The 15,999-nt window shown below is 37.4% G+C and overlaps 1 pseudogene; it reads right to left on the bottom strand.

Annotated features, from left to right (window-relative positions):
- Positions 1-9,707: 9,707 nt before the first annotated feature.
- Positions 9,708-11,646, bottom strand: LOC100429113 (R3H domain-containing protein 2 pseudogene; annotated as a pseudogene).
- Between the last annotated feature and the right edge of the window lie 4,353 nt (positions 11,647-15,999).

Raw genomic sequence — 15,999 nt, 5'->3', positions numbered from 1 at the left:
AGTTTGAACTCAAATGTGGAAGAACTAAGATGTAGTTAAAGATGGTAAAGAAGGAGCTGAATAATCAATGTGTCATGTTAAAACTCTAATTAAAAATCAAATGCTGAAAGTGATGACATTAATAGGTAATATTGATAAAAAACAGGTTGGCTAGAGATTAAAATAGTTTGAAAACCAATATTTCTATCAATTTTTTCTATTTCAATGTAGCTGCAATTGTAGCATTTTGTTCTGCTCCATAAGTCAAGTATAAAATTTTTCTTTGTTCGTTTGAAACCCCTAATGGTGTTTCTACAAATATTATTATTGTACTGTATAGACCTTAAATAAAGTTGAAACTCATTGAGTATAACATTCGAAGAAATGGCTTACAAAATCTAAAAGCCAGAATAAATCTTGAAAATAGCTGTCCCAGTTGGCAATAAGTTAATTGTGATTGCAGTGATATTTGTTTCCCCTAATATATTTCAGGGGCAAGTGTCACCAGGATAGGTATTTAGTGACTAAGAATGTAGAAGACTGCAAAGTCAGGCTGTCTTAGTTCAACCCCTACTGGCTGTGTGACCCTCAGTACGTTCCTAAATGCTTCTAAGCTTCATTATCTATATCTGATAAATGTGGATAATAATAGTACCTAGGTCAGATAGTTGTTGTGAAGTTTTTAGGAGGTAATGGTTTGAAGTTCACAGCACAGGGTCTAGCACAGAGGAGTGCTCAAACGGACCTTCATCTTCTCAGGATCTAAAAAAGTTTGGTCTTTCAGAGGCCAGTCTGGGAAAATAGACCTAAATTTTGGAATAGAAGCTAGTGCTTTAGACAATTCCATATTTATGTAGCCAATAGTAATTGGCTTATCTTCCTATCAGCTTTAGCAGAGAGCGAGCAAAGAAAATCAGCTGCAGGCTGTGAAGGTAGAAAAAGTATACCATGCATCCAATCATTTTCTCTGTGATTTTCATCTTTGCATAATGTTTTGAGTGATTTAGGGGAGTTAAGGATTGAACACATTGGTTTTTCATCACACAGACCCATTTCCTCAGAGGCTAGAATGTATCACTTAGTACTTGGTGACCTAGAGCATACATAGCTTTATAGCACAGGGCCTGGAGGAAAGCACAAACTCAATAAACAATAGTTATAGTTTATTATTGTTATCATTACACTTACTTGAAGAGTAAATAACTTAAGAATTTATACATTTTTTCTTAAAGCAAAAAAAATTATGTGGAAAACAACTTAACCCTGTTGTAAATTACGCTAATTCAGTCATCTAGAATAACGTAGCAATGATTGTCCAATCCTCCTCGTGTTATAAGTGCTTGAATTATGAGCTCATTATATTTGCTATAAAGGATATAATCTTTTCTCAAATGGCTTTCCTATTTAATATCTCATCTTATAATTTCTCTATGTGGTATAACAAATTATTTCCATTATTTTAAAAATAAGAATACAGATTCACCAAGAGGATGAGAAACTTGACTAAAATCATAAAACCCAGTGCAGCCCAAGTATAGGGTGACAGAGAATCAGGAGCCCCAGGCTCTGGTCCTGGTTTCATCTCTAATGAGCTTATCTTTGTACAACAGGGATAAAGTTATCTTCTCTATCTAAAGGCCTCACAGTATCATTCTGAGAAACAAGGACAATAATACGTAAAATGTGAAAGTACCTTCAAACCCACACAATACTAGACAAATAAAAAATGATATTATGTAACATGAAAATCATGTTATGCAGTTGAGGCTAAATCTAGCTCTAGCTTCTATGTAAAAGAAGAAAGATGACTGTTCCATACCACTCCTGGAGAGAAAAGTAACAGAAAATTTTTTTACGATAGGAAAAAAATTTTTATATTTCCTAAAGAAAGAAAATATTATTTCCTACTGGGAGAGAAAGAATTCTTACAGGAGAATGTGGCAAAAGTAATGAACTTTAAATCAGGACATTTGGGTTGAAGTCTTGCCTTTGGCACCAAGTAACTGCAACTTTTCTTAAATTCTTAAAAAATGTGGACCTCAATTTATTTCGTGTAAAGTGAGGTTAGACTAGAAAATATTGAAGGTCTTTTTCAGCTCTGACATTCTCTGTTGCTATATTTCTGCTTTCTAAGTGGAAAGCTTTTGTGAAATTGCTAAATACAGTACCACCTCAGTTGAATTGTGGGCCCTAAAAATGGAATGTTCTGAATAACGGAATTTTCCATTTAACTGACAGTGAAGTTTATCTCAGTTTATTATCTTTCTTTGTTCCTCCTCTTGCTACCTTTTTTTTTTTCCTTTTGCTAATCCTCTGTCACAGGTTTGCCTCACACAACTGTCTGTGATACACCCTTTCCCTTGGTCTTCCCTCTTCCTTTAAGGGAAGTTCCACACTGCCCTTTTGCATTTTTGGCCACAGAATTTCAACACTATCCTTGTTTTACATATTAAATATCACAACACTTCCAGTGCTCCACACCGGTAGCAACAAAAAAACAGTATCAGAACATTTTTGCCGGGTCTGTAGCTAATAGAAATGGCCCTAAAAAATGGCCATGTTCTATTCCCCAGAACCTGTGCATATGTTACCCTACATGGCAAACGGGCTATACTGCATGCAATTAAACTAAGAATATTGAAATAGGATGATTAGCCACATTATCCGGTTGGACCCAATGTCATCATAAGGGTACTTATGAGGAAAAGAGGAAGGTAAGAAAGTCAAAGTCAGAAAAGATGTAAAGCCATAATCAGAGACCACAGAGCGAGCTTTAAAGATGTTACACAGCTGGCTTTGAAAATGGTGCAAGGAACCACGAGTCAAGAAATGCAGGCAGTGCAAGGGGCCATAAGCTAAGAAATAAAGGCAGCCTCTAGAAGATAGAAACAGCAGGGTAATTGATTCATCATAGCATCTCTAGAGGGAACTCTGGGTTTTATCCCAGTAACACTCATTTCAAACTTCTGACCTCCAGACTGTAAGTTAATAAATTTTTGTTGCTTTTTAAGTTACCAAATTTGTGTTATTATAGCAACAATAGAAAACTAAAACATAGCTACTTGCTCTTCTCAGTAGTTGGACTCATTTGTAAATTGAATTTTGACCTAACTACTAGTTCCTGAAAGACCTTATCAAGCTGTGTATATTTTGAAATTTCCCACAATGCTCCAATCCCCAAGCTAGTTATTGAGGTAAAACAAATTTAAATGCAACTGCTTTGTATGACACTGCAAACTGCATTGCATTTACATTCTGGTTAATCTACTGCTTCATAATTGATGTCCTCAGGTATTCACAATGAGCTAGCTTGTAAGAGATTTCTAGATAATGTTGAAGGTTGTTTGCAACCCTGAGATTACATGATTATATTGCAAAAACAAATTAGAAATCACCCAAACATATCAATTTATATCTCTTTACCTGGAGTGTACTCTGTATGACTCTGATTAACAGAATATAACATCTTAAATCTGACTGTCTAATGTACTTCTAAGTTTCTCTGAATTACCAGTTACTGTTATCTGGGTATTTCTACAGTTGGAGCTTTTTTTAGAATTCTTTCTGCCCTATTTACTTAAGCAGAACTTGAAAGCAGCAATCCCCCACCACCACCCGCCACCCATTATTAAATTATGCCCTATGAAATATACTCCTATTCCCCCATGGAAACACCCTATTTCTAGATTTCTTAAAAATGGTGAATGGAAAGTAGACAATGTGTAAATAACAGAGTTCTTCACTGATAATTATGGAGACATCGATGAAGGGAAAAAACTCACTAGCTTTCTTTGAAGATATAATGAGTCAAAGAGGAAAAGAGTTGTCCAGATCAGGAAATAGGAAGGGAGAAAAATAAAAATTTTAAAAACAGGAAGTATACATGAATAAATAATCCAAAGTGTCTTTTCAGCTTCATAGTACTTTCAAGGTATTTTATGCAGCCAAGTATTCCAGAAGTATAGGATTTAGATCAGATGGACCTAAGAGATGAAGTTGGAGAAGTAAAGAGGATCAAATCAGAAATACTCTTGCATGTAAATGCTAAGGAATTTGGACTTTATCTTATAGGACACAGAAAGCCAATTGAGAACTTTAAATGGAGAAATAACATAGCTGCTTTTAAACACTTAGGAATCTATATGGGTGACAGATTTGAGTGAGATGGTTATTTCGTTAGGAACTCAGCTTAGAGACTGTTAACACATTCTTATTCAAATAATGAGGGTCAATTGTGAGAGACATGGAGGGCAGCGACATTTATTAATAGAATATGAAGATGAAGTTGATGAAGACTCCTTCTCTCCATTGCTACAATCACCAACACAAAGTTTTAATATTTAGTAATCATGAGAATCACCAAACAAGAACCATAAAAGATGATAAATTTCATTTTAAATATATAAAGTCCTCTGAATACTGAGACTAAGAGGAGATATCAAATGAGCCATTGACAAAGCTTGGTTGAAAATATATTTGGGAAATTATCAGTACATAGATGGTAAGAGCATTTGGCTGTTGGAGACTTGATTGTCCAGTTTCACTAAATACCTGTAGGAACTGGAAACATTATTTAATCTCCCTGAGCCCAAGTTTTTTTTTTCCTTTGTAAAATGAATATTATAATCCAATATCTCATAAAATATTGAAGAAGTTTTTATCTATATAAAGCACTTAGTACAATACCCATCCACAGAGAAAGCTTGATAAAAAGTACCCAATTTAGATGAAATCATGATGCTGAATGATACTACATAGCATGATATCAAAAGATGAAAAGAATAAAGCCATGAGGTCACATTCATATTTAAATAGTGGGCAAACAAGAAACTAACACGTGTATAAAAGAGAGAGAGAGAGAGACAGAGAGATAAGAAAACCATGGGAATGTAATGTTATGGAAATTGTAGGGACATCAATGTTTCTTGGCATCCATCATTGACCAGGGAAGGATACAACCTGTGACATAAGATAGATCAGTTGGATTTTCTCTCTAAAGTCTTTGAATTTTAGCACTATGATTCAAAAATAGAAATTTTTAATTGAATACTTATTCATGCTACAAGTAGTAGCCTGAAAAAATGTTGGACTGCCCCAAATTTCTGTCTGAGTTTACTTCCCTTGTCTTCCAATTCTTGTTGTGGTATCTTTCCCTTAAGAATTGGTACATGTTTCTTGCAAACAAACAAACAAAAATCCTTATTGATATTTTAGAAAAAAGATAATAGCTAGCTTCATTTGGAGATAAAATAAAATAAGAACTGATAGATGTCCATTAGATTTGGCAATCAGAAGAAGCTGAAACCTGATTGCAGTCAATCATGAAGAGTATGAGTAGTCAGGTAGTGGAGAATGTGAATTTGGGTTTCTCTTTCTAAAGAGGGTATGAGAAGAATATGACAAAAATAAGTTGTATTAGAGAGAGACTTTTGAGTTTGAATTGTTTCATTAGATGTGAGATGCATAAGCATGTTTATAATCTAGGAGAAACCAATAGAAAAGCATATATTGAGGTTATAAGAGAAAGAGGATTGATGATGAGAACAAGACAGGAAAGAGGCAGGTTAAGAGGGCATAAAATGTATGTATGGAAGTGATTAGTACTGAATAGGCAGAAGGCACTATGTCTCATAGACTGGATACATTTTAAGGTGTTATGAGTAGGGAAGCTAAGGAAAATAACCTGCTGACCTTAGTTTTCCCCTTAAACCAGGCAGCAAGATCTACAATTGAGAATAAAGGTGCGTGAGTAAAATGTAGGTTTGAAAACTATAATAGAGAAAGTTAGACTAACTTTTAAGGAGGAAAGAGACAAATGAATAAAGACAAACAAAGGAATTAATCAAATGTGCTAACAGTGGTGTTGACACTGAGACCATGAATATATGTAACTTTTCAGCTGCCCAGATAAAGGAGCAGAAAATGCAGATTTTTGACCTAGAAGTTGGAATTTGCGATTAGATTGTTGTATTCAAAACCAATGAATTGAAGCAGAAGAGGTTTCAGGGTGAAAGAGAAGAAAAATGAGGAAAAGAGGGTGTGATGGGGAAGCATTGAGAAGGGTAGCTGCTGCTGGTTATCTGGAAGAAAATTGAGGGAGCTTGAGATGATTTAACATGAGCATCGTCTTTCAGCCTGAATGATATGTACAGTGGAATGAGAATTCATGAAATCTGAAAACATAGGTGGTTACAAAAAAGTGAACTATGATCTGGAGTTAACGTTACAGAAGCTGCTAATGAAGATTCAATCCACAATGGGGCACAAAGAACAGGAAAGACAGAGGTCCTTGGATTAAGTAGAGCCAAAAATATAAAGACTAAATTATTAAATGGATTGAAATCCTTTAAGATTATGGCAGGACTTTGAATGAAGGAAAAGGAACAAATCTATACATAAGAAAGTCTGAATAGTTGAGAGGATGCTTGATTTAAAAATTCATACATTAGTGCAGCTACATGAGAAAAACCACAGGGACGAAAAAGTATTCTTACGTAAGACTGGCTGAATAAAGGGGTAGAAAGCAGCAGAAGGAAGCTAAGCGAATGCAAACTCGTCCCTCTGAATCTATTGACAATAGGGAGAAAATCAAAGAAGTGAAGAAAAAATAGACACATTTCTACATTTGATTAGATGAAAATTACATGCAAATTAAGTAGGTTACATCATCATTCAACCCAATATAGCTGTTAGTCATCTGGGATATTTTGGTTTGGGTTTTTTTTTTTTTTTTTTTGGTGTGCGTGATTATTCACAATATGAAAATCATAATTCTTAGCTAACTTCCTCATTCTCCCCAAGACTTTTCTCATGGGCAAAAGTTTGGCAAGAATCTTATCACAATATTGATGCCTCTGGCCTAATACAAGGTCAGAGCTCAGCTACATGAGAAGAATCACAGAAGAAAAAGTATTCTTACATAAGACTTGATGAATAAAGGGATAGAAAGCAGCAGAAGGAAGCTAAGGAAATACAAACTCATGCCTCTGAATCTACTGACAATAAGGGATAAAATCAAAGAAGTGAGGAACAGAATTTTCTTGTACATTGCCAATCTATTACATAAGAATGATCTGAGGTGTCTTGCCCCTTAGCATTTTTTTTCGGAAACCACATATTGATTGGTTTACTGCAGATGGTTTTAGGATTTGTTTATGCCTAAAACTTTCACTCTCAAAATACAACTATTGTACAAAGCATAAAAAATACACACAGTATAGATAATATTTGGAGCTATAGCTTTAAGATGAATAATCCCTTAATGGCTATGACTTATGTATGGTGACTAAAATACATAATATAATGGCAGTAACAGTAGAAAATTTAGGTTTAAAAATAAGAAATATATACAATTTTTTCATAAAAGTATAAGGTATTTTTTCAAATATTTTCATCCTTATGTAAAGTATTGACTCCTAATTGGGACAGAATTAGTTGAAACAGAAGCAATTTTACAACATAAGCCCACCCAGTTCTTCCAGGAAGATGTGTTCTAATTTAAGAAGGAAAAAATAAACCAAATGTGTTATTTGAAATTCAAAAGAATTATATGTATCACCAAACTATCTTAATCTTCCTCCGAGTAAAAATATAATACATTCCATAATAAAATACTGTTTAAAAATTCTGAGTAAACGGTCATTCCAAAAAATGTGCCACACATCATATATTAATTTCTGAACAGCATTACTAACTAGTAGATTCAGCCAGATCCAAAGGTTTCCATTTATTCAGTGTGGTGCACAGTTTTGTAAAGTTCCCTTTTGGCAAAATGTCAGAGCTATTACTATTCATGAATTAAATTACAACTTTATATCAAACAAAATTGAGCAAAACTAACCACTTGTTTCTTAAAGATATCTTCAAAACACCTTGACTCCCTCGTTGAGCCATATTTTTATGGTCACTTATATGTAACCCCGAGGTTGGTCATACTGATGTCCTTAACAACTATATAATGGTCTCAACTGGTCTCTCAGCATCATTTCTGGGCCATGTCTCCATAACATAGGCAGGGTGATCTTCTCAAAATGCAACTCTAACCATGTTATTCTCCTCCTCAAATGTCTGCTATGGCCATAACCACAGCGCTGTAGGCTTTAGCCCTGTCTTTTTCTCTGATTCCACCTCAAGGCACTGTGCCTAGCTCTCCAGTACAACTATATTCCCTTCATCCACAGAACCTTTGCATGAGATAGCCCTTCTTCATGAACTTCTTTCTCTCTTCACCCTCTCTCACTACACTCTTCATTTCACTGTTCCTTTAGGGCCAAGCTCACAGGATATTGCCTCAGAGAAGTTTTCCCTGACACCTCATCTTCCATCAACCTTACCCCGTGGCATGCTGTGCTTTGCTAGCACCTATGACAGTTTCATTAATGATAGTCTCCTCCACAAGCCTATAGAGCTCGGTGAGGCCAGGGCACATGCACCATGCCTGTCAATGTATTGTCTATATCTAGATCAGCACCTGACATTTAACAGTCCTTCAATTTGTTTGGTTGAATAAATGAAGAAAACCCTAAATAAAATGACATTTGTACAGAAGCTTTCATTTCATCAATGTTCACTCTGAAATTTATACAATTTTAATTTAGGAAGTTAGAATATTTCTACATTTTTTTAAAATCTGAAATTAATGCAAATAAAAATATGGCTTAAGGAAAAATTGTGAAAAGAATTTGTAATGGGCAGAAGATTACTGAGTGTTCTTCTAATGGAATGCTGGGTTGTTGCATTTTTTTTTTCCAGTGACAATTTTTTTTCATATTTACAAACAAAATCAACTTCGCCCCAAATAACCCCCAAATTAAAAAAAAAAACATTAAATTAAATTTACAGTGAATATACCCAGCAAACATCTATTTCTGCAAATAAACACTGTGTCTGTTACTGTGGTACAAACATTAAACAAACAATATACAAGTGTTCTTGGAGGTGAGGGGAGTTCCAAGTGTTATCTCTGTGGGGTTTGGGAAGACACGACGAGGAAGTGAGAGAATGTGGAAATCAATTTTGTTTATCATAATTCTGTTCATATTTCTGTCCATATAAATACATTCATAAAGACAAAAAAAGGGCCAGGGGCGGTGGCTCATGCCTGTAATCCCAGCACTTTGGGAGGCCGAGGCGGGTGGATCACCTGAGGTCAGGAGTTTGAGTCCAGCCTGAGCAATATTGTGAAACCCCATCTCCACCAAAAATACAAAAAATTAGCCAGGAATGGTGGCATGCACCTGTGGTCTCAGCTACTCAGGAGGCTAAGGCAGGAGGATCACCTGAGCCCGGGAGGCGAAGGTCACAGTGAGCCCAGATCAGGCCACTACACTCCAGGATGTGTGACAATGAGACTCCATTTAAAAAAAAAAAAAGGAAAGGGAGCTTGAGATGAGATCTTTAAAAAAATATTGGAGAATACTTATTCCTGAACAACAGCAACAAAAAATAAAATAGAAGAGAAAATAAATTAAAATGATACAAGTGGATGGGAAGAAGAGGGAAGCAGAGGGGCCAACCAGGGTAAAAAAGGGGACCCAAAGAAGGGGAGCCTGAAGGAATCCAATGCCAGTGTGGATGTCCATCTGTTTCCGTCTTCATCACTACTGTCTTAGGCTCCAGTTTAGCATCAGTCTCCTTACTTCCTGTCTCCATCCATAGTCTACCAGGATCCTTCAACACCCTCTACCCTGCCCCCACCTCTTCTGGGTTGCTCCCTTCCTCTTCTCCATTTATTGGGATCTGGTTTGCTCCAGGATCCTCAGGTCATAGTTCCTTTTGGCCATTCAAAGATTGATGCTATTCAGGGAGTTGTTGAGATGAAGGGAGGCATTTGAGCAATCAGCGGGTTGGGGAACACAGCCATGATGGTGTACAAGGCAGCAAGGTCCAAGCAGTGGCCATTCTCAGCAGTCCCACCATTGTCGCCTCCACCCTTGCCAGGGAGCCCCTGAGCTGAGTCTTGGCATTGGACATAGCAAGCTGCTTAAAGAGTTTGTATGCCTCAGTACAGGTGATGCCCTCAGGGAGATCTGTCACCTCCAGCACCTGCCCCAAGACAACATCTGCTGTCTCCATGTCAGAGGAGGCAGATTTGAGTGCTTGTCTGTTGCCCTGGTTTCCATGTCCACTCTGTCCCTGGTGCACTGTGTAAGTTGACTGGCCATGGAGCAAGGGAGGGCAGATGGACAGATTGTACTCTAAAGGCTGGCCTAAGAGGGAGTAACACCCATCACCCTGTGCTGGACCCCCAGGCCAGGGGAACCATCTGAAGACAAACAAGGGACTGAGTCCTGTGCAGACAGCCACCACTGAAGCTGGTGACAGGAGAGGGTGGTAAAGCCTGGGTAGGAGATGTGTCAGGGCTGCTGCTCATTTGTGTGTTGGCCTGGGGGCTGATATCAGGATTGTACAGGTCTCCAGGCTTCTGGTCCTCGTGGTCCATGTTGTAGTATTTACAGTGACTCCACTGGACCCTGGATGGGTTCTGAGTAGGTTCAGGGTCCATTAGTGAAATTCAGCTGCATGATCACCACAGCTGGTCGAGAGGGTGACACTCCTGACTACTGCTGCGGCATCTGTGGTAGACTGCAGGGAGAGGGAAACTGAAGCATCTGGTACTGCTGAGACCCAGGAGGCTGCAGAAACCCAACAGTAGGGCTTGTATGGTTCTGCTGAGCCAGTGGGATCATGCTGTAGTACACTGGTATGCCCCCTTTTGGGGGGCCTCCTTACCCAGACTGGCTCACAGGGGCCAGCATGAGTTGCTAGAAAGGCTGCTGGACCACATTTTGTGAGTGATTACCCACTGAGACTTGGTAAGAAGGCAGTGGAGGGTACTGAACCACCAGGCCTTGCATCTAGCCCCCCACACTGCTTCTCTGACTGCAGAGCAGGCCCTGGTTCTGTGGCTGCTGGAACCCCTATCATTCCTTGGTAAGCCACCTGCTGCCAGTTAGGCATCATCGGCTATAAACCGGGCTGCTGGGATGGCTGAGCAAGTTTTTGACCACATCGGGATCTGCAGGCCACCAGGTGACAGAAATGTTAATATTGCTGGTTGGAATTAGGATATTGTCCAGGGGTATTAGTAAGAAACCTGGATCTGTTGAGAAGGCTGCATGTAGCCCCAGGGTAGCAGCACTTGCTGAGTAGCTGATGCTTGGCTAGAGGTGGAACAGTTAGAGGTGGGGAGGGGCTGACCCATGGATGCCATGATGAAGTTAGCCTGCTGATGGTGCTGGGAGATGAGTGGCAGCTGGAATAGAGGTGCCGATGAGTCAGTTGCTTTAGTAGAACCTTGGCACCTAGGGATCATTTGTCCAAAGGAGTTGCTGAGGTCATCTGCCTGTGAGATCATGTTATTATTCAAGGGTGGCTATTGCTGAGGTGTGGGTGGGAGAGCACAAAGTTTGCTGTTGCTGCTGCTGCTGCTGCTGCTGCTCAAGGAAGAAGGTTCAGGATAGACTGGGATGAGGTGACTTGGTTGCACACTTCTGGGGCATGTAGTGTCACACCTGGCCTGGAGATCCTTCCTGTATTGCCACCTTTACTGCTGCCAATGCAGTCACCTTGGGTGAAGATAGAGATTCTGCTGAAGCTGCTGGCTTTGGTTACAGAGGGCTGCATGTTCTGGACAGAGCCATCAGCGTTCATGCTGCTCCAAGGCCGTGGCTCCAAGGGATTTGAGTTCACTGTCTGTGCTGTTCCGGCAGCTGCTTGAGGTGCAGCTGAACCTTCTGCAATTCCCCCGATGTCATTTATATATCCTTTCTGGCCAGTCTCTTGGGGGTCACATATTCTCTCTCAGACCCTTGGATATTTGTCCCCTTTCTCTTCTATTGACTTACTCCTCCTTCCTAAAACACCACTTTTATTTATAATTAATTTCAGATTTTAAAACATGTAGGAATGTTCTAAGGTCCCATATTAAAACTGTATAAATTTTAGAGTAAGGATTAATGAAAACTTCTGTATAATGTCATTTCATTTAGGGTTTTCTTCATTCATTCAAAGAAACATATTAAAGGACTGTTACATGCCAGGTGCTGAGCTAGATATAGACAATACAGTGATGGGCACAGTACACACGGCCCTTGTCTTACAGAGCTCTGCAGTCTTGTGGGGGAGACAGTCATTATGTTTGACAGCTTCATCTATGAAATGGGCAAGCATTGTTAAAATTTAAGGAATATATTCACATGGACAGCTGAGTAGTTAAAAATTAATTCAATCTTTTAAATCCATAGTATGGGATACATCTTGACTTTTTTATATGTCATTTCTTTGATCAGAATATTCCACCCTAGAGACATAAAAAGATGCCAATTTCTCCAGTGATTACAACAGGATTAATCCTGCTAACCATTTGTTGATCCTACAGGCAAATGATAATAGTACATCTATACTAAAGAATACTATGCATCTATAAAAAATAATACAGCAAATCAATAGATGAAGACATTGAAAGACTACCAAGATATTTTACTAAGTACAAAAATGTTTTGGGATTATATATATAGCATATGATATGATATCACTCATTTTAAAACTCCACAAAAGAGAAGTATACATTGATACATACCTACATGCACATATATATAATTAAATACATATGCAAATACATAGAAAAACAGTCTGAAAGGTATTCACCAATTGATGATAGTTGCTATGTTTGAGAAAGAAACTCAGATTAGAGCATCAGACACTTAGTGCTCAAGATAATCAAATCATTGGTGCTATTTGAGTTAAAAATATGACATTGAATTTAAGTACAGCTTATACATTTATAATTTTTAAAAGAGAAAAAGGAAATAAAACAGACAAATTATACTGAAGAGGTAAACTAGTCTTGTAGTGACTACTTTTAGCACCAGCAAGTGAAGGCAACCATAGAAGAAGAAAAATGATTTTATCTCTGACATTTGAACCAATGAAAGGATTCTTGTGCCAGAAAAGAGAATGTGGTCTTCATTAAAGGAGAACTAAGAAGCTATTGCCTAGATACTCTCCCCTCATTCTACAAATGTGGGTAAGAATGCCATTGAAGGACTGAAATGCAGTGCTGCTCTCCCCAAGTCTCCATTGAGCTCGGAGCTCTAAGAGGTACTTTTAGGACCACCTCTGAGGAGTGGCATCTAATATCACCTACCATCTAACTTAGATAGTCAAGAAACGTAGACTACAGTCCATGAATGAAAACTGTACATTTCCTAAATTTTAGGAACTTTCTTAAGGTTGTCACTTTTATTTTCTCTCACCTGTTCACTTGTGCTAATTCTGAGGAAGAGAAAGAAACCGGGAAATTGGGGAAACCAGTCAATATTAAATGAGAAAAAATTGCCAAGATATTGAATAGTGACGGCCATTTTATAAAGCAAAGACACGCAAGATATTCAGAGTTCCTTGGAGTGGAGTCAGAATGATAGTTCCCCAAAGAGGTCTCCATCCTAATCCCTGGAAACTGCAAATATATTACTTTATATAGCAATGGGAATTTTGCAGATGTAAAAAAATCATCCTGGATTACACAGGTGAGAGTAATGTAATCACAAGGGTCTTTTTAATGTGTCAGAGAGAACCAGAGAGAGAGAGAAGATTTAAAGATGTTATAATCCTGGCTTTGCAAATGGTGGAAGGGGCCATGGGCCAAGATATCACACAGTCTCACCAACACCTTGATTTTAGCCCTGAGAGACATTTTATAGTTCTGACATGAAAAAATATAGAACAAAGAGTTGTGCTGTTTAAGCCACTAAGTTTGTAGGGATCCTAATTTTCTTCCTATCCATTAATTTAAGAGCCTTGTAGGTACTAATGGGCCTTAGAAAAATTTCTTGTCATACTGCGTTATATATTACAGATGAGAAAATTGAGAGCTAAAGAAGTGAGGTGATTTGGCCCTCAGCTATTAACAAAAGAATTAGGACTAAGATGTTCTGATATCTCCAGATGATATGAAAGATGGAAAAAGGAAGAGAAAGTGTTGCTCATTTTCATTTCCTCTAAGATTTTGTGATTGACAAATATAAAAATTGAATAATACCAGGTACATGCTAAGGTTAACCCACACTCTATGCACGGCAAGTGCAACATATTAGCAAAATCTGGGGACTGTTCAATGCAGAGTTAAATTTTCAAGAGAAGATATATGTAGAGCTAGGTTTTAAAGTAAATTAGAGGTATTCATTTTCTGGTTTTCTCTAAATTTCTCTGTAGTAACTTTAAAAAGGTGCAGTAGTGAAAGATAAAGGCACAAAGATGGGTTCCTTTACATATTAATGGATAACTAACCAAAGACTAATAAAAATTCAATGATCATGCTGATTAGATTATTCTGGATTGTTTATCACTCTGCAGGCAGTGCCCATACCCAGCTTCTATTACAAATTATGCAATTAAATGTAGCTTTGGAAGTTGTATTTGCATCTCTCACAGAATGTCTAATTTGTTCCAAAAGTGCAGAAGGATAATGTCTTGAAAGTTCCAAGGATCAAAATAATCATCTGAGGCCTTTTAAATAAACTTTTTTTGTATTGATAACTAACACACACAAACAAAGCACAAGATAATAAAAAAATCCTTCTTTGAATGTAGCAAAAGTCAAGAATTATGAATTATAAGGCTTTTGAAATGATAAGTTGATGACATGAACTTGCTTGGGGATGCTCTAAGCCAATACATTTTAGTACTTTTATTTCTGCCACTAAATCTTGACAATTAGACAACATGGAAAAATACGTATTATGCCAAATAGGTATATAAAAATAAAAGTATTGAGAGGCTATGATGATTTGGATCCTTTTTATATATGCTGGGATCTCTTGAAATTAATGTTTCTTAATCTATAAGTGGAGAGCTCCCAGCTGGTGTGTTTCCCATCTAATTGAAATGCATAAGGATGAGTCAACACAACCTTATTTGTAATTAAATTTTGGATTTAGGTTAAATCCACTTGCATCATAAAAGCTTGTGGACAAATCTCTTCCTAGCAATAATGCAAATAGAAATATTCACATTTTATGAAATGCTAATTTTTGGACACTGGCAACAAATAATAATACACACAAAAAATACTTAGACTGTTATAATGAAAAACATTCATCCAAACTGACATGTACTTTGAGAATGAGTTAGTTTTGCAATTTCTCAACCTAAAACATTATTTGTGTCATCTAATATAATTCAAAATCCTTCACTAGCCTGTAAGACTGGGAATAAATTCACATGCTTATTACTTCTTAGGCATTTTTTTGATTAATAGTATCTCTTCTAATGTAGATCTACAGACTAACTTAAACAAATGTGGATATTTACAATAAGTAGAGAAAAAAGAAAAGAAATATATCATTTAGTGAAATCCAATACCTTGGGAGATTTTTTTTAAAAGCTGAAATTAAAGTATAAAGCTTTTTCATGGTTGTACATAGGCCTTGATCCCAAGCCCCATACTGAGGAGGGTCATTGTGGAGTTTTAGCTTTGAGTTTTAATATCTACCGTAAAGCAATCACCCAGGGAAAACAAACTATCCTGAGAGGACTTTTAATAAGACTGTTCAGCTATAGTATTTTGTAAACGCTCCCAGCATCTTTTATAGAGCCTCTCTAAGGGGAATAAAATGCTGATCACAGATTGTAAATAGAAAGAGGAAGAAATGCACAATTTTCCATTTACCTTGTTTAAAGCCCTTAAAGAGTTAAAATAAGTTTTTATATCTGGCTTCCTTTTTAAAAAATATCTTAACGGTAAATTATGATCAATAATAACAGAATATTGTAAACTATATGCAGGTTTGTTTCTGCCTAATGAGGGGCAGACCAGGCAACAGTCCAGGCATAGCAGTGTAGCCTCAGTCTGGTGGCTTCGCAGTGTCGAGATCCTTCTATCTTACTACTCCATCATCCCCAGACTTCTGCCTACCATGCTGCACCCCCAACATGACCTCAAAAATTGCTGTCTACCCTATCTGTGCTGCTAATCATTAAGGAAATGACACAGGAGTCATTAAGCATCAATTATTTTAA

Source organism: Macaca mulatta, chromosome 4 (assembly GCF_049350105.2).
Source record: "Macaca mulatta isolate MMU2019108-1 chromosome 4, T2T-MMU8v2.0, whole genome shotgun sequence".
Taxonomy (NCBI): domain Eukaryota; kingdom Metazoa; phylum Chordata; class Mammalia; order Primates; family Cercopithecidae; genus Macaca; species Macaca mulatta.
Note: the sequence above shows the minus strand (reverse complement) of the source record. Positions and strands in the feature narration are given on the sequence as shown.